Source organism: Cavia porcellus, unplaced genomic scaffold (assembly GCF_034190915.1).
Source record: "Cavia porcellus strain 051 isolate PalLab524CR breed Dunkin Hartley unplaced genomic scaffold, mCavPor4.1 scaffold_17, whole genome shotgun sequence".
Classification (NCBI taxonomy): Eukaryota; Metazoa; Chordata; class Mammalia; order Rodentia; family Caviidae; genus Cavia; species Cavia porcellus.
Genome location: NW_026947500.1, coordinates 49,374,765 through 49,395,716, shown reverse-complemented (window position 1 = coordinate 49,395,716; position 20,952 = coordinate 49,374,765). Strand labels below are relative to the sequence as shown.

At 36.4% G+C, this 20,952-nt stretch overlaps 1 pseudogene; it reads right to left on the bottom strand.

Annotated features, from left to right (window-relative positions):
* Positions 1-4,766: 4,766 nt before the first annotated feature.
* LOC100725820 (olfactory receptor 5M5-like) lies at positions 4,767-5,704 on the bottom strand (annotated as a pseudogene).
* Between the last annotated feature and the right edge of the window lie 15,248 nt (positions 5,705-20,952).

Here is a 20,952-nt window from a genome sequence, read left to right as displayed (position 1 = left end):
GATTCTAAGCTGGCTAACTCAGAGAGCCTCCACAGCTGCTGTTTTCTATCTGCCATGTTCTCCCCACACTAGAAATGTTTTGCATCATTGAATAAAACAGGAAGTAGGAGGGATTTTGGAGCCTTTCCCTCCCATTTTGCAATTCGCACATGGACTCTGCTAACATGTGAGGTTTAATTTTGCTCTTAAATCTTTCAATTGGACCTCACATTTGGTGACTGCCATATTCTGTGAAGAGAATGTGGCCTACGGGTGACTGTACATGTAAGTGTTTTATCATTACTAGCAAAGAAATGCCTTTTAAGTATCAGGAGATCACATATTGCTTGAGAATGTGTTGTATATATATTCAGGTTCCATCTCTTTCTCATTTCTTACTTAGTTCCAGTAGCAGTGAATATCTTCTGGGTTCCTTGGTTTTCTGTTCACTCCAACTCATCTGTTTCAAGGCAATAGCTACCCATTCACTTAAATATCCTCTTGTTCATCTCAAAATATTTTATGCATAGTAGCCCAAGGTCTTAATATTCCATACTTACATTTCAATTTCTCTCACATCCTAACTTCACCTCTTATATCTAAACCATGAGGAACTCTTGTCAGCCAGGATTTCTAAAAGTTATGTAGTAAATGCTAACTGCATGGCAGTATCTCCAGTATTGGTCAGAACTAAGAAAGCTACCATTTATCTAACTCATCACAGTTGAGTTTTCTTATTCTACACTAAGGACTCTCCATTCTTTAACACTAGCTTGTGATCACATATGTAAACAAAGCACATTAGGCTTCTGACTTTGTAAAAAGTTCTGAGGTTTGCTACCACAGTTGTGCCAAATGTAATCATTTTACCAGGTTCCTATGTAAGGTTTTTCTATCTGAGCTCAATAATATACATTTTATATCTTCTTATCCTGCCACTTTGACCTTCTTATTGTTCCTTAAATATACTGAACATGTTCTCACCTAGAGTCTTTGCAGGTGATGGTCTGTCTGCCCTGAATATTCTGTCCCCAGAGCTTTGAGTGATTTGTGAAGATAAAGTAACAACTCTACTTGAACCAATATCAAACAGATTATTCTGAGACAAATATGAGTGGTTGTGACTTGAGAACACAGCCCCAAGTTATATCAGTGATATGTCCTACTGTAGAAGTTTTATATGATGTCTTATGATCACATGATGGAAATTATTTTAAACCAATACTTTCAACTAACGAATCAGTGGAGGTATTGCACAGACATGCTGCATCAAAACGGGGAAAACTGTGCTCCAGGGCCTGTGTGCTGTATGGTTGTATTTTTAGTGACAGGTATAGTGCACAGGTACAGTTAGAGGTAGGCTAAACTGCAGAGTAAACAATGAGGGGTTTACTCTTAAAGTCATGTGACATTTTGGGTACAATGGATAGAAATAACTGGCCCCTTTTCATGAAGGACTGAGACAAACCAAAATAATTTTTGCTTTTGAGATGCATCTTCTCACAATCAAAATCTATTCTTTACCCAAATCAAGAAACCTGCAGGATCTTTACACCTTTTATAGAGTGCCTTATCCGGAGAAAATCACTGTCACAGACACACTAACTCACTTTATTTATATCTTTCTTCTGACAACACTTCCTCTGTCACAGACATGTCTGAATTCATATGTGAGTTTACTCCTTTCCAGGAACTTTCATCATGAAACATACTCTAGTTTACCTCCTGCTATTTCTTGCTTCTGAAATTATTTATATGTTGGCCATCCCTGTTATTATAATGTTACCTACATGCAGCAGGAATTTTATTGATACCATATTTCCAGAACAAGAACAAATGCCTGAATAAAAATATTCATTAATCATTAGCTGAATATATTAATGGATCGGTCACTCTAAACTTCATCTGCTTTGTGAGTAATGGATCTATAAATAAGGTTGGGATGATGGTAGCACTTGTCTGACCTCTGATGCATCAAAAGTCACTTCTCTCTTTGTTGATATTCTTGGGTCTGCTCCTGATAGTATTTTCTTACTCTGACTATTGCAGTGGTCTCTACAAAGTCCATTTTCATTCCAAGTAAACAAACCAAATTTCTTACAAGGTCCTAAATCTCAGGGCTTACTTGTAGAAGGATATTGATTTCCTGTGCTTGCCAAACTTTCTCAAAGGGGGACAATTTATACCTGAGGAGTTAGCCTTGAAATATTCATCTCTGATGCAATAAGCAAGCATCCCCCATGGGAAGTCCTTAAGGGGTCTCAGTGAAGCTGTTTACAAAGCATATTCATGAACAAGGTACTAACTTATGAAGTCATCATTAGTATTGTATTTTGATAAAAGCAAACATAAAGATATTCATTTTTATATTGGGTATAATTCTAGGGCAGATAAAAAGCTGTTCTATTTTCTGTAATCACAAGGCCTTTGGATTAACTGGTATTCATAGCATCTCAACTTGAGTAGTATTTTCTTCTTCTAATGTCTCTTAGAGATTTTCTCTCTGCTTATCTTGTATTATTTGTCCAATAATTTGTGTATCTCTCTCCCTGGTTTATAAATGTTCTGAGAACAGAATTAATGTCAATTTCATTTTGACATCCTCTGTGGAGATCTGCATCTGCCAGTAGACATTCTCTGTTTAATTAAAAATATCTGGCTGAATAACTAAATGTTGATATTATATTAAATGACAATAGATCACCTGGTAATCAGTGTACTTGGAGCATGAAAATGAACTATTATTATAGACTACTTATACAAAGTGTGTCACTGACTTAGATATATACTTATTTATTAGCTCACATAATACTCCTGCACATTTGTATTTGAAATCAATGAAGCCCTAGTATTCTTTGGTCACAGTCATAATTGATTATGAATAACAACAGTGATATGACTTAAGTCTGTCTTTCATATGATTAATACAGTCCCACTAACATAATCTTCCCTTTCTGTACTTCATTCATCATTTAATACTTGCTATGAAAAATCAGATTGTTGTCAGAGAGAAACAAACCAAAGTTTGGCAGTTTAATCTGGGCATACATGTTAATAACTAGAGAGAAGGAAAAAAGGAAGCCAAGAAAAGCCACAGCCTTCCACAGTGCTTCAAAGAGAAGCTGGCCTGAGCTCCCAGATGTGTGCTTTGGCTCTGAACTGACTGACTGGGTAAACAAAGCAAAGTCGTCCTTGTTTGAGTTTCTCTAGGCAGTTCCTAAGTGTGTCTGTGTCAATATTTCCACGGTTTCTCTAGTTTCAATGTGTCATGAATGGTACTCACATTTCCAGATTACCAATACATTTTCAAAACTCCTGTAGGCATAAGACAGTGCCTAGGAAGAATATTGTGCCCGGGATGTTTTATATTAGGTGCTGTTTAATTTGCATGAGCTAACATTATAGGTATGACTAAACACATAGAGGAGTCAAACCCAAAGGAGGATTGCATTTCCTGTGAAAACCAGAGTTCCACTGTGTCAGCCACAAATATCAACAGTGGGTATGTGACCATAAAAAAAAGACAAAAGTCCTCAAGCTATGCTGTGAATGGTGAATGAGAAGAGGGCAAACAGAACTGAAAGGTTAGACGTGGAGTAGGGCAGGTACAGACAGAGCCACGAGGCTTCATTCTACCTGGTGGAGTGGGATCAGAAGTCAAAGAAAATTGAAACTTAAATGACTTGAGATGTACTGTAAGAGGAAATGGAGCCAAAGAGCTTATTTAAACCATTGGCATCTATAAGTTCAAAGCTACTCTTTAGAGGAAAGTCAGAGTTCCCATGTTCAAGTACTATGTAATTATATCTTCATGTAATGACCTAGGCACTCCAATAATTCATATTATTTAACTACCATATTTTTCTAAACTGATGAAAAAACAGAGAAATATTCATTTACCAAATAGCGTGAATGTGTAGACAATAAACAAATGCACTTCTCAAGATTGAAGAATTCTTACACCTAGTTTCAGTTGGTTCTGAATAGGTTTTTCTGTTTAATTTTGCATTGGAAATGGGTAAACACTGTATGGTGATATTAAAATGATGTCTTGGATTATGAAGCACTTAGTCACGAAGCCATGCTCCTGCCAAATAGTCATTAAAAGCTTTGGTTAGAAGATCATATGTTTGGTAACACATTTCATAAATGCATAAATATCCACATTTATACATGGTTAAGACATCAAATTTATTCTACTTATACAACAATACTGGAAATGGCAATGAATGGGTGGAGGAGTGGCTGCACACTGACAGGAATGGTATACTGATAACAAACAAAATAAGTCTCTGGGAAAATTGGCATTTTCATCAAATAGCACGCAGAGGGGAGTACCACTGAGTTACAAGTGTCATTTGAATTATATATCTCAGTATAACACAACAAAAAGATTTTCATTGTTGTATCATTTGAATAAAGAAAGAAAAATTCACCTATCAGTTTTGACAAGCTTCTGGAGTACTTTGCATATCTAATTATCATTGTCATTACAATATAATTTAGCACACTTTGCACGCTATGGGTGAGAGTGTGGTCTTTACTGACACTCTAGAACATTACAATGGTTTCTGCTCTTGCCTTTGACTCTGTAGGGTTTTGAACACTCTCAGTGACCTAACTGTCAGCACTGAGTATGTCCTGCGTGACTCCACAGACTTGCCAGTCTTATATATGTGTTGTAAAGATCACAAATATTTCAGGAGAAAAAGAAATTTGTTGGTTTACAATGCTCATTCAATGTCCGGATAAAATGCGAGTTCTGTATATCTGGGACCATGGCTACCTCACTTAGCCAACTGTTCCTTTTGGATAACTTTCTTTATGGCTACTTTAACATCTTTGTTTCTCAAGCTGTAGATCAGAGGGGTTAGCATGGGACTCACAAAGATATAAAACACAGCTACAATTTTACCTTGTTCCACAGATGATTCAGAAAGGGGGCTCACATACATGCAGAAGAGAGTCCCATAAAAGATGGTGACAGCCAGTAGGTGGGACCGCCGGTGGAGAAGGCCTTGCGCCGGCCCTGGGCAGAACACATGCGCAGGATGGCCGCCGAGATGAACAGATAGGAGACCAGGATGATGCTGAGTGAGCAGGTGAGGTTGGACCCAGCCACCACAAACATCGCGGTCTCCTTGACATACGTGTCCGAGCAAGCCAGGACCAAGAGCGGAGGGTCAGCACAATAGAAGTGGTTGACCTTGTTAGGTCCGCAGAAGGTCAGATGAAGCATCAGGATGGTCTGTGCCAGACCATTTGCAAAGCCATAGAGATAAGGAGCAGTCACAAGAGAGTGACAGACCCGCCTGGACATTTTGCTGCTATACAGCAGAGGCTGGCAGATGGCCACGTAGCAGTCATAAGCCATCGCTGTAAGCATATAACAATCTGTGATTCCCAGTGCAATAAAAAAGTTGAATTGTATCATACAGCCAATGAAGGAGATGGTTTTCCTCTTGGATGAGAAATTCACCAGCATCTGAGGAGTGACCGTAGTTGCATATCAGAGATCCACAAAGGCGAGGTGGCTGAGGAAGGAGTACATGGGGGTGTGGAGTTTCGGGTCGTTTCTGATGAGGAGAATCATGGTCAGGTTGCCAGTGACGGTGATGAGGTAGATGACTAAGAAGACCATGAAGAGGACGGGCTGCAGCTCCGCTCGGTCTGTGAGTGCCAGCAGGATAAACTCAGTCACTGCGGAGTGGTTTTGCTTTATCATTCTGCTTCCCTGGCTTTGAGTGAAGTCTAAAGAAAAGAAACAAAAATGCATCTGGCATCTGATTTGTTCCGTTGTGTCTTACATGTCTAATCTCTCATATTTGTAAAAATGACTTATACAATAGACAAGTTAGCACGTGATTGATGTTTTCAGTGTTACTAATAATACGGGGCTCCTTGTTATACAAATGTGGTCATATTTTGAATTGATAATTCTGATACACCTGAGGAAAATCTTTGTATCTGAAGAGTTTTTATATTTTTCCAAGTCTTCATATTTGTTCATCTTACATTTTCTTTTGTATACTGATGTTCTTTGAAGTTGATGTCCTTTGGATTACTGTACTCTCTCTCTCTCTTTCTCTCTCTCTCTCTCTCTCTCTCTCTATATATATATATATAGATAGATAGATAGATATGTGTGTGTGTGTGTGTGTATGTATTCAGCTAGGATCTTCTTTGCAACTTCTTAGAACCCCACATCACTTTTTAGCTGTTAACAAACTCTGTGTATTTATTTTCCCTGGTCTAGTTCATAGTAAGAGGCCCTTATAACACAAGGACTTTGTTAACATTTGAGACAATGACGGTATCTTTCATTTGTGGTGTATGTTATTACCCATGTGGAAAATCAGTTGGTGGGGCTGGGGATTTAGCTCAGTGGCATAAGGACCTGCCTTGCAAGCAGGTGGTTGTGAGTTCAATCCTCGGTACCAATAAAAATGAAAAAGACAAAAAAGAAAAGAAAGTCAGTTGGTTTGAGATAGGAAAATTCAGGTCAAAATGCTTCTATAGATTACAAGTAACAAAATATGCATTACACACTGGTGGAAGATATTAACACCATACATATATTAAACAGATATTGGTAGTTTAAAATATTCATGAACTTGTGGTTTTCAGTCGAAAACATTACACTTTGAAAGAGTCCAGTGGAAAGGGAGATAAAATAGCAAAAATTGTTGTCCATGAATCCTCAGATCACAACCTTTTGCTTTAGGTTGTGAACCCCCCCCCCTTTTTTTGGTACTAGGGATCAAACTCACAACCTCACATTTGCCAAGAAAGGCACTTAAGCTGCTGAACTAACTCCCCAGTCCCTCAACCTTTTGCTTTACGTGCATTTCATGCAAAACACTCCAGACTGTTTAAAAAAGTGCTATAATATAAATCAAATTTAGGAAACTTAAAACATAAAATATGCATCTATTAAATTAGTATAAAGTAATAATCATGTTTACTATGTAACTGCGATAGCACACTTAACATATGAAGTACATTTCTCAGCATTTAGAAAAAAACAAACATGAAGAACATGAAAAGTTAATATTTTTGATAACAAATACCAAGCTGATATAATATTTATTTGTTTTTCATTAATATAATATAACTTTGTTGATTTTTTTCTGAACCCAGAGAGAGTAAGCTGATTAATCATTGAATAAAACAGTTAATGAGAGTTGGCATCCCCACTTTCTAGTTAGAAATCTCCTGCTCCCCAGCTTCAATTTGTAAAACCTAGATAAATTATTGATGTTTTTGTGTCTCCACATGTATGCATTATGGTTACCAATAGACACTGCTTCCCTGTGTGGGAGACAAACTAGGAATATTTCTTAAATATATTTGGCATATCTTAAGCACTTAAGAATCTGCAGGTTCTGGTATTATGCTGAAAGATGCAGGTCTATTCTAGAATAAGAGCACATGACCCAACTCAGCCTCCTTGAGGTTAAAGATGGCACACAGTCTAGAGCCACAGCCACTGAGGCACCTGGCTGAGTGCTTCTCCAATTTGAAGCAGTCAGTATTAACTGACAGAAATAATGCCCACTTTCCTCTAGTTCCTTCTCCATTATAGAGACTTCACTACACTGTACATGTATTTATGAGTACTCAGAAAAAAGTAGCATTTGAATAGGCATATTTGCTAATTCACTATATTAGGATTCAGCTCAATTTACTTTTCTAGATTAACATGTTTATTTCTGGTTTCTAAAATTTAGAAGAAATATTGCTTGTCCTACCTGAGGGAAGAGAATGATTTCACAGTGGCAACAGGACACACAAGAAGAGTTTATGGCATAGTTGTCTCATAGGAAACAAGTCTCTGTGGTTCAATTATTTTCTGCAGGAAGCTGCTTCATGATGAACCCCGCCCTGTACCTATATGTAAAGTGCTAACCCCACTGAGGAAAGGCGTTTTGTTCCCTCCCTACTGCTATCAAGGAATCAATTCCCCAAAGAATGATAAACTCATAGAACTCATTTTTTATGTTAAATGCCTTAATATCTTAGATGAGAAAATATTAGTTTTTACTTTTCAGGAGTTGTAAATAAAATAGTGATGCCGTAGTGAGAAAGATTTGGAATTTCAAAAAAACAGGAAGATGAAGTAACTTTCTTGAACTTTGATGAGTCCTATACTAATTTTTAGACTACTTCCTGTTATCTTATTAGAAATAACACTTCTTGCCTACAAGAATTTTGTGTATTTATAGATAATGCAGATGGTCTGAGATCTCCGTGCTGCTCTACTCATGTCCATGTATCCTGATTTCTTCTTCAATTTTTTTTAATGTTTGTCCACCTGCAGGTGTGAGTCACACCAGTGGAACTATTTTAGAATTTAGTTTAAGACTCAGAATGGCCAAATGGAAGAAACCAAGGTGTGGGAGTTGGAGTGAAAGAGAAATAGCTGCATTTTATTGTGATTTCTTTCCTGCTTCAGTAAGAAAATTTTTTGTGGTTTCAACACCAAGTAAAACCTTTGCTCTGTTATTATTTGTTGGCTTTTAGTATTACTTAGATGACAGTGGTTGCTACACTAAAGGAGTTGTAAATGTAGGCCACGTGTTACATGATAATTTACAGAAAATGTAAATATGCAGTTTATAAACTGTCATAATTCATTTGCTCCCTAAAACCCAGATCCAACTGAACAAAACTGTGAGAAAGGTAGATTTCAAAGTCTATTTCTTATATCAAAGTTGGCATAAAAGCAAATGTTCACTCATTTTAATTTAGAAATGTCCAGAGGGGTTCACCTACCAAAAAAGAATGTGTAGCATTTACAGTGTTATTGACTATGAAAAACTGTTCCCAAGGTCATGGACAATAGATTATTCTGAGGTTGTTGAACAAGTACAAATATTCAAGGTTCATCACTTAAGCACTTCATGAGCAAAACTTATCATTTCAAGCAGGAACCATAGTATCTTAAGTAAGCAGGCACAACTTCTCACACTTTTAATTAAGACTTGATAATAGCTTTGGATTGTTACTGCTCAAAAATGTGAAAAACAATTGTAATATTATAAGAGAACTTTCACTGTTTTGTTTTTCTTTTTTGAGACAGAGTCTTGCCATACAGTTGGAGCTGGCCTTGAACCCAGTTTGTTGTACAGGCTGGTCTCTAACTTGCAATGATCCTTCCCGCCTCAGCCTCATGAACACTGAGCTTATAGATGTGAGCTACTACTCCCAGATTCACTTATTTAGATATATCAAATAAACAGAAAATCATTTCTAGGATAAAGCAATGAGCTGTATATGAATATGTATTTTAATTGTCTTTTTAAGGGACAAGTGCTTTGCTTAAATTTTGCATGTTTATGGCAATGAATATATGCAGGTTTTAAAGTTTGTAGTTTTGCATTTTAGAAAATTGTTTAAATGGTCAAAGTACTTTTACTTATAGCATTCTCAGGGCCTCCACATCGAGACATAATTATGTAATACATGGATATGTGAATGCTGATATTTATTTATTTATTTATTTATTTATTTATTTATTTTGAGACAGGGTCTCACCATGTAGTTCAGGCCAGACCCGAACTCACTATTTAGCCCAGGCTGGCCTTAAACTTGTAGCAATCCTCCTGCTTCAGCCTCCTGAGTGCTGGGATTACAGGTGTGCATCACTATGTCCAAATCTTCTGACTTTCATTTAAGGAGTTGGTTGGAACTTGGAACAAGTGTTTGTTTAAATTATTTCTTGGCTGATTTTTCTCATTTGATGAATTTCTAGTCATTTATAATCTTTTTCCCTTTTTATAATAACTTAGAAACCATCTCACAGGAACATGAGGCAGGGTGAGTTCTGTTTCCATTTTTGAGCTGCCCTCTGTCCTCTGCCTGTGTGGGCTGCTGTTGTCCAACTCAGCAAGGTTATGTCAAGGTCATCACTCATGGCCCACTGTACCTTGCAATTGCTGTTGGCTGAGCCAGGTGTATTTTTGTTTCCACAAAGAACAGAGATGTCCTTCAGGTCAGGCCTTGTATCTGTCTAGAACTGGCCTAGGAGGGTTGGGGTGCAGGACTAACCCTCATAGTGATACTACATCCCCACCATAGACCTTAGCTACCTTTCCTAATGTATTTGGAAACACGTTGCACTTTTGAAAATGGAGTGGCTCCCACAAGATATGAGAGCTAAGGAGACAGTGGGGGTTTTGGTTCACATCCACTCATGAACTGCTTGCATGAATTCAGCCCTAAGATCACTTTGTTCCAGCCCCAGACAAGTTGATTCAGGGCCAAAGCACAACAGGGTGAGACCAAGATGGCTCTCCTTCAAGTACTGTTCTAAGGCCTGGAAATTGTCTTTTGCGTTTCCTTCCCCACTCATTAATGCACCTGTGCTGAAGTTTCATCCTTTGGGTTTGCATTTTTCTCTCTGTCATAATCAAGATTCTTTTCACATCAAACATTACTGTTGAATAGCATTCTGGAAATGAAGGTCGTGTGGCTAATGTGACATGTAATACTGTTCTTTGATTATTATATGATAGCATTATTACGGATCCATCCCAGAAATATGCCTTACATTTTTAAGTAAAAAATGTGGAAAAAGCATTACATGAATTGACATAGCAGAAAAATTATAAGTGTATCATTATATAAAATAGTCTATGCTCATGGGCTAAGGTTAAGAACTAAATAAGCTAGCAGTTTAATGAATTTCATTTAAATCATTAGCAATGTTCAGTTGTTCAATTTCTCTTCCTTAAACACAGAATGCACACAAAGTGCTGTGCAGCTCTCCACAGAGGCTGAAATTAACAATGACTCTTCCTTACTTTATGTTGTCGCATAAGGCAGAATCATTCCGTCTTAAGACAGAATATTACTCCTGTGATCACATTAGCACAGTATTTTCATTCATTTATCCATCAGTAGGCATCTGAGTTGTTACTATGTCTTTACTTTTGTTAATAATGCAACAGTAAACATGAAAATCAAGATCTTAATCCTTTGCGATGTAGACTTAAAATGGGTTTGTTTGTTTCAGTTTTGGGGCAATTTCTGTCCACTTTGACATTCCTACGGACAAGCTGCAAAGGGTTTTCAGTTTCTCCATGTGTGCATCAACTTGGTATGCTCACACATCAGTTCTCATTGTTGTAATGAAAAATCCAGTCACACAGTGAAGAGCTAACAGTCATGAAAATACAGGTCCAATCACCTGTGTCCATATCCTACCTGCTTCCCAGTGCCCTCGTCTGGCCAATCAAAAGTACTGATAACAATTATACATATTTGCCATTTTCAAGTCTGCTTTTACTCAACCTTTTTAATCCTTCTTTAAGCTGACTTTCCCTGTCTCTGTCCGTGGAAACTGCTCTTGTAAAAGTTACACTGGTCTCCAGCTTCCTAACTCTGGTGGTCAGCTCTCAGTCCTCAGTTTCTTGGTCCATCACGGATATTAGGTGTCATTGATTTCTTGTTTTTCTTCACATCTTTTTTATCAGTGCATATTGATTTTACAGATGAATGAACTTCATTCTGGTAGATTAATGAACGCATACAACATGTTTCAATGTTTTGCTGCTTGTATCAACCCACTGACCTACTCCTTATTTAATAATTTTGCTCAAGTGGCTCAATGCCCAGATTTTGATCAGATCCTTCTTAAACAGAATTCTTTTCTAATATTCCAGGTTATGAGATTCTAAATTGCTCTGCTACCACATAGATTCCTCCTGCTTGATATTTTTGCTTATATCTCTTTTCTTTTACTTTTAGTGGAGTAACTCAGAACTCAGTATTAGGAAACATTTTTCAGTTTCATTGATTTGACCACACCAGAATATTACAACTGCTTGATATATGTCATCTGCCCTGATCTCTTTTTGTCAACTCAAGACTCATGCTCCACTTGCCTTACTCATATTTTCAAACTCACATGTATTATCAGTGTAGCACGACTACAATCTTATACCACACCTTATGCCTTTTAAAAACGCCATTGCCCACCTGAAGTCAAAAACAACTCTATGCTTCTGTTAGCTCAAATGAAATTAAACACAGAAACTAATACATATTTATATAACTAGGCCCATCAGATAGTTCTGTTAATTGTGCCAAGCATGTAAACAACAAAAAACAAAATGATTTATACATGGTCCCAAAACTCCCCTGAATCCAGTATCAAATTAATTACTATGCAGTTCACTAGATTATGCCTCTACATGCAGAATTCTAGTTAAATATAATGGTCACTCATTTCCACTGGAATATGACTCTTGTATCCTTTATTAATGTACTAACTCACTCAGCAACAAACAGGACACGTGGAAATCACACTGTCTGACTCAAATTTCCCTGTGCTACTCCTAGTAATTATTATGTTTGGCTCCTCCTGAAGTCCTCCATTTAGTGAGAGCACAGAATAAATCCACCTGATTTCCCTAGGCCTTGACAATAGGGAAGGCAGATACATCTCATATATTTTGCCAAAAAAAATAGTAATTGCCATCATCATTATTGCTATTATATCTATTACAAAATGTATTAACTATTTTCTGTTACTCTGGCTTGGGTCAGAAACACAGCATAAAAGTAATTCTGGTCACATGTGTTAGCTTTAAATAATCTCAGGAAAATTTGACTATGCAGAAATGATTAAAAATCATGTGAATGATTGCTAGTGAATGTCAGAAAACAATTTCTGCTGTGAGCTCCACAGGAGCAAGCTCAGTTTCTACAGTTATCAGAAAAATTAAGAGCTGATACAAACATGGGTGGACATTTATCACTGTGGCATGAGTTTTCAATTCTTCTGGGAAAATACTCAGAAAAGGAATAGCTGGATTGAAAGGGACCTCCAATCTTAGATTTTGAGGAATCTTCACTCATTTCCACAGTGATTGCACCAGTCCATACTCCCACCAACAGTGGAGAAAGCTTCCTCTTTCCCCATAACCCCTCCAGCATTTGTTATTGGTTGATTACTTAATGGTAGCTATTCTTTCTGGAGTGACATTGAATCTCAGTATTGTTTTAACTTGCATTTTTTGACTGAATAGTGATGTTGAACGTTTCTTCATGTATTTATTTGTCATTTTTATTTTTTCATCTGAGAAGTGCATGTTCATTTCAGATGCTCATTTTTGGATTGAGTCATTGAATATGCGAGCCCTGGTGTTTTTCAGTTCTTCATATGTTCTAGAGAGAAGTCCGTTGTCTGAGGGACAGCTGGCTAAAATTTTTTTCCCACTGTGTGTGTTGTCTTTTCACTCTGTGGATGATTTCTTTGTATCATTTCTATCATTTTTTATTTTGTTTTAAAATAAAAAAGACAAAAAATAAAGTTTCCCTAGGGCACATCACTTGATATAACAAACAAATTACTATACTATGAAAAAAAATGAGATCTGAAACTAGGAAGAGAAATCCCTAACCACTGTCTTCTGGTGACTCAGCATGGAAGGATTTCTCCTGGATTAGATGTGGGCCTACTACCATGTTCCCTTTTAAACATAGAGAGAATGAGGCATGCAATTAAATACTTCTTTTTCATGTCATTTTTCACTCTTGTTACTACTTTCCATTAGTCACAGTAAGTTTTGCACTAAATGCCAAAGACCTCTGTTGGTGTGGTCTACCAGATAGTTTAGAAAAAAACTCAAAGGCAGAGACAAAAGAGTATATCTGCCTGAGAGTGGAGTGGGAAAGGGAGAATCCTCAGTTCCTCTACATTACCTATAGACATGTATGTTCCTCACTATGTTGTAATTTCTATTAACATAATAAAAATGCAGGCTTCAAACTTAGTATGTGCCTGATCCACCAGCCAGTTTTGGCTGTGCTTGGAGAACTGTGGAGTTCTAAGCAAGCAGGCAGATTGCCCACTTTCCCAGAAGCCAAGCTTGTTTGGGACCCTCGCACCTTCTGGGTGCACTGGAACAGCTAGGTGGGTCTGGGTCTACTGCATCCATCTCCCCGTGTGCTTGGAGGACTGTGGAGTTCAAAGCAAGCAGGTGAGCACCACTGATTCCAGAGGCCTGGCATCCTGGGGTAAGTGCCCAACACGCTTTCCCCCAAACCCAGCTTGTTTGGGACCCTGGAGTCTTCCAGGTGCACTTTGAAGAGCTAGGTGGGTCTGAGGCACCTAGATCTGCCTCCCCAGTCTGGCTGTGTTTGGAGAACTGTGGAGTTCTAAGCAAGCAGGCGGGTGCCCACTTTCCCCAGAGCCCAGCTTGTTTGGAACTGTGGAGTTCTAAGCAAGCAGGTGAGTGCCACAGGTTCCAGAGGACCAGCAGCGAGGGGACCTGGGTGCCAGAGGCCCAGGAACTGAGGGCATAGAAGTGGGTTTACAACAGACCTCGAGGAAGCATTTGAATAACACTTGAAACACAGAAATATAGGAAAATGACAAAATGAAAGACCAAATTACAATCTCAAGCCTTCAGCCCATCCCAAGAAACATTAGGAGCGATGTATACAGAAGAAAATATAAGCCATGCACCTCAAATATCTGACATAATAACAACTGACATAAACAAGCAACTCCAGGAAGCTTTAAAGGAATTCAAACTAGAAATAATCTCCCAGGTAACAGAAGAAATGATAAAACAAATGAAAGAGATGCTCAACATATCTAAAGAAAGCACAATTTAAAAAATTGGAGGAACTAAATAAAAAGAATCCCTAGATGAGCAATATAAGAAACAAAAAGAATACATAAAGCACATACACAAAGATGTACAGGAAATCAAAAACTCCACTGAAAGATGTAAAAGCTGCCTCAATGAAAGTGAATATAGAATTTCAGACCCTGAACACAAGATTGCAGCTAGTGAACAGGAAAGGGAAGATCTTTTAAAAATATAAAAGAATCAGAAAATAACAATTCAACAACTGCAAGGTGACGCAAAGAAAAACAACATAAGATTGGTAGGGATTAATGAAAAAGAAGGGGGTGACATAAAGGACATCAAGAGGAAATTTAGAAGTAATAGCTGAAAATTTCCCAAGCATGAGATCGGAAACCAACATGAGGTTCATTGAAGCATATAGAACTCCAAATAGTCATAACCAGAAGAAAACTATACCCAGACATATAATAATCACTATCTCAGAAAGCCAACAGAAGAATAGATTATTAAAAGCTGTCAGAGAGAAAAGACAGATCACTTGTAAAGGAAAACTTATCATAGCAGATTTCTCAGCACAAACAATAAAGTCAAGAAGAGCATGGAGTGAAGTAGTTCAGATCTTAAAAGAAAACGATTTCCAACCTAGACTGATGTACACTACAAAACTATCCTTCAAATTCTATGGTGAAATAAGATACTTCCATGACAAAGAAAAGCTGAAGAACTTCATGATCACCAAGCCAACCCCGCAAAAAATATTGAAAGACAGTTTAGATACACTTAGGAAAAAACCAAGCAAAGAAGATAATTAAACAGAACAGAAAGATAAAGATGCAACAGCAGAAAGATAACATGTAAACAATAAACCAACATATAATAGATATCCATTAATGTAAATGGTCTCAATGCACCAATTAAAAGAAACAGACTGGCAGAATTGATCAAGAAACAAAATCCAACCATATACTGCCTACAGGAAATCATTCTAACCCAGAAGGATACTCACAGACTGAAAGTCAAAGGATGGAAAACAATACTTCATAAAACAGGAAGCCCAAAAAAAAAAAGCTGTGAACTTTAAATCAATAATGATCAGAAGAGACAAAGTCACTATTTGCTCTTTAGGGGAAAACTTCAAGAGAAAGAGATAACTATGTTAAATATGTATGCACCAAATTTGAGAGCACCCAGTTAATATAAAACAAGTATTAACAAACTGAAAAATCAAATTATCAGTAACAAAATTGTAACAGGAGACCTTAACACACCATTGACACCAAGGGATAGATCAATCAGACAGAAAATCAGCAAAGAAATAACAGAATTGAATCACACATGTGAACAAACAGACTTGATACACATATACAGGGTGTTCCATCCAACAACATCAGAATACACATTCTTCTCAGCAGTACATGGGTCATTCTCTAAAATACACCATATATTAACTCACAGGATATATTTAAATAAATTCAAAAGAGTTAGGGACTGGGACTTTAGCCCAGCGGCGTAAGTGCCTGCCTTGCAAGCATGCAGTCCTGAGTTCAATCCCCGGTACCGATAAAAAGGAAAAAGAAAAAAAAAAAAAAAAAAAAAAACAAAGTTGAAATTTTCCTTTGCATGGTATCAGGTCACAGAGCTTTGAAATTAGAAATTAATGATAAAAGATAATGCAAAAATCCCACAAACACATGGAAACTGACTCACACACTCTTGAGTAATCAGTGGGTCACAGGGTAAATTAAATAAGAAATTAAACAATACCTACAAGAACATGAAAATACAAATACAACTTACTGGAATCTGTGGGATGCAATAAAAGCCATCCTCAAAGGAAAATTTGTTGCAATGAGTTTCCACATCAGGAAAACAGAATGAATACAAATGAATAACTTGATGTTATACCTCAAACATCTAGAAAAACAAGAGCAAGTCAATCCCAAAGCCAAAAGAAGGGAGGAAATTATAAAAATCAGAGCAGTAATCAATGCAATAGAAACTAAGAAAACAATACAAAGAATCAATGAATCAAAGAGATGGTTCTTTGAAAGAATAAATAAAATTGATAAGCCCCTAGCCAACCTTATTTTAAAAAGGGAAGAAAAAGCTCAAATTCATGCAATAAGAAATGAAAAAGGTGAAATCAATACAGACTCTATAGAAATACAGAATATTATCAACACCTGTTTTGAAAACATCTACTCTCAAGGTTTGATAACACAGAAGAAATAGACAGATTCCTAGAAACATGAAGTACCAAATGTAGGTCAAGAGGATGTAAAACTGCAGAATAACCCAATTTCTGTTAATGAAATTGAAAATGTAATTAAGTGCTTACCTACAAAGAAGAGCCCAGGCCCAGGTGGATTCACTGCAGAATTCTACAAGAAATAAAAAGACCTAATGAAGACACTCCTCAAATTCTTCAATGATATTGAAAGGGAAGCATTCCTTCCTAAGTCATTCCTGGAAGCAAGTATTACTCTAGTACCAAAACTCGATAAAGACCCAACTAAAAAAGAGAACTACAGAACAATCTCCCTAATGAACACAGATGCAAAAATCCTCACTAAAATATTGGCAAATAGGATGCAGCAAATCATCAAGAAAATTATACAGCATGACCAAGTGGGATTCATCTCAGGCATGCAGGGATGGTTCAACATACATAAATGAATAAATGTAATCCACCATATCGATAAAGCCAAAAGTAAGAATCACATGACCATTTCTATAGATGCAGAAAAAGCCTTCAATAAGGTCCAACATTCATTCATGATAAGAACTTTACAGAAAATTTGAATAGATGGTCTTTATCTCAATATAATAAAGCTCATCTAAAGACAAACCAACAGCCAGTGTCATACTAAATGGCCAAAAATTGAAGGCCTTTACTTTAAAATCAGGCACAAGACAAGGATGTCGTTTATCACCACTCCTACTTAATATACTACTAGAAATACTAGCCAGAGCAATTAGGCAAGAGAGAGAAATAAAAAGGGTAAAGATAGGAAAAGAAGAAGTTAAATTATCATTGTTTACAGATGACATGATATTCAACATAGAAGAGCCCCTAAACTCCATTGAAAGACTCCTAGATATAATAAATAAATTCAGCAATGTGTCTGGATACAAAATCAATACTCAAAAATCAATAGCATTCTTATATACTAACAACAAAATCACAGAGAGAGAAATAAGAGAAGCCACACCCTTCACACTAACAACCAAAAAAAATGAAATATTTAGGAATTACTCTTAGGAAAGAAGTGAAAGACCTATACAGGGAAAATTATAATACACTGAAAAAAGAAATTGAAGATGATGTCAGAAAATTGGAAAACATCCCTTGCTCATCATCAAGAACAATAAATATTATGAAAATGGTCATTCTCCCTAAATTGTTATACAGATTTAATGCAATCCCAAAGAAAATGCCATCAACATACCTCATAGATCTAGAGAAATCACTCCTAAAATTCATCTGGAGTGAGAAGAGACCTGGAATAGCAAAGACAGTTCTAAGTAACAAAGGCAAGGCAGGAGTCATCACAATCTCTGACTTGAAGACATACTACAAAGCAACCGTGGTAAAATCAACGTGGTACTGGAATCAAAACAGAGCTCAAGATCAATGGAATAGATTACAACATACAACAGCAACTACCAACACACTCAACCAACTTATCTTTAATAAAGGAGCCAAACAGGTTCACTGGAACAACGACAGTCCCTTTAAGAAATAGTGTTGGAAAAACTAGCTCTCCATTTGCTGAAAACTAAAACCAGACCCATGCCTATCTCCATGTAGTAAAATAAAATCGAAGTGGATCAAAGATCTGAATATTAAAACAGAAACACTAAATCTATTGGAAGACAAATTGGGTAGAAACTTTGATGATATAGGGGTAGGTAGAAAATTCATGAACAGGACTCAAACCGCACGGGAAATACTTCCCAGAATCAATAACTGTATCACCTCTTATTAAAAAGTTTCTGCATGTCAAAAGAAATCTCCAGCATAGTAAAAAGAAAACCCACAAACTGGGAAAAAATCTTAGTGAATTCTCACTCAGAAAAAGGACTTCTGTCTAAAACATATAAAGAATTAAAATAATCAGACCCCAAAATGCAAAGTGTTCATCAACATTAGTCATTAGAGAAATTCAATTAAAGTATTATTAAAATGCAATTAAATATAATGCAAAATAAAACCACACTGAGATTCCATCTCACTCCTGAAAGAATGGCCAGGATCAAGAAAACCAACAACGAAATGCTGGAGAGGCTGTGGGGGAAAAGGAACTCTCCTGCACTGTTGGTGGGAGTGTAGACTGGTGCAACCATTGTGGAGGTCAGTCTGGAGATTTCTCAGAGAGCTGGGATTGGAAGCCCCATTTGAAACTTCTATTCCACTTCTAGGCATATTCCCAGAAGGACTGAAAGCATCATACTACAGTGATATATGTGCCCCCATGTTTATAGCAGCACAATTTTAATAGCCAGATCTTGGAATTAACCCGTGTCCATCAACTGAGGAATGGATAAAAAAATTGTTGTATTTTTATACCATGGAGTACTACTCAGCTATAAAGAAAGATTACATTGAGATATTTATAAATAATTGGGCACAGTTTGAGACCATACTCATAAGTGAAATAAATCAAAGGCACATGTATGAATACCGCTTAGTTTCCCTAGTGTAAGAAATGATTCAAATATATAAAAGTATGTGGTAATTATGATTGCCCATTATGTGGCTTTAAAGACTTATAAAGTTTTCACTCATTGAATGGCTTTTTCTGGGCTGTTTGGTATTATTGCCTGTAATGCAATGAACAGCTATTTTGAAGAAAACAAGACATCATAATAGCTAGAACTGATGATCTTATTTTGAAGTCCTGCCAAACTATTGCTCTTCTGTCTCCATTGGTTTTATCATGTTGTGTCTTACTGGATTTTGTTATATGTGATAGTATAAACAAAAAAATTTATAGGCAAAGAGATAATATAGAAACCATTGTTCGTTATCCGTTAGCTCATTCTAAATACCCTGTAATACTTTCATCCACTTGAATGGTTTCACACTGCCTTGATACATTTGATGCTGTAGTATATAAATTACATTCAAATATTTCAAGAAATGAGACACTATGAAAACTAGTATTAAGTCGGGTTTTCTTGTGTGAAGCTCTAGACTGGTGAAATTGTCATGCTTTGATCTGTATTGTTATGTTTTTATGTCTTCTTTTATCTCAATATCCCTCTTATTCATAAAAAATTATATTTTTTATTATCTTGTAATTAAGGGGAAAAATTTAAAAAATTAGCAGGATATATTATAGTAACTTTTTGGATTTTCTATTAACTTGATTTGAAGCCCTGTATTACTCCCACTATCTTGTTTTGACTAATTTTACTCTGTTCTGTTACGTTTGATAGTATCAAGTTTGATGGTATAGGCAACTACTTTGAATTCAATAAGATTCACTATGATGCCCATTCTGGTTTGACTATTATCTTCTTTTGAAGTCCTGTAATGTTTCCAACGTTTAGGTTTTATTGATCTTGTTCTGTACTGTTTTGTTCAATTTTATTATACCCAATGATATAGGCAATTCTTTTTAAGGAAGCAAGAGGCATTATCCTTGTATTCTGTTTTTACATCATGTGCTATGTCTATCCTTTGTTTTGACTGACTGCTTTGTTTTGTAGTATTTGGTTTTCTTCTCTTCCAAAAAAATTAATAACAACTATGGGAGTAATAAAATCTAAAATGTATACATTTTGTTATAAAAAAAAGAGGAAGAAAGTGCTCTAAAGGATACAACTGCAAGTGTGTTTAGGTGTGTTAAGATAGATGACCATATTACTGAGTTTTTGTTGGATCATTGAACACAACTGTTTGCAGTCTCACTGTTTGAATGTCCACTTTGTATGGTTTAATCCTGTAACTTGAACAACTATTTTTAAGATGAAATTATGTAATCTATTAACTAGTGATTTCTTACCATTTTTTGTAATTCTGTATTCCTTGTACCTTTATACTGTTTTGTGTTTTTTCCTTTAAATAAAAGAAAATTAGTGTGTGACTAGTCTAAGTTTAAGAAAAGTTGATCTTCCAAAGTTTACTAGATTCCAAATCTTTCTCCTTCTATCGTACTATTTTAGTTTATAGTTTGAATATGAGAGAAACTGAGGTTTCCATTATTCAAAATAGTAACAAATTTAGCATAAACTAAATAATGAATCTCGTTGCTTCATGATTTATATCCTTCAAGACTATGAGCAGGACCAAAACCGATTTCCTCAGTGAGTTCATCACATTTAGAATAGGCAGAAAGTGGTGGTCTATTATTTAAATAAT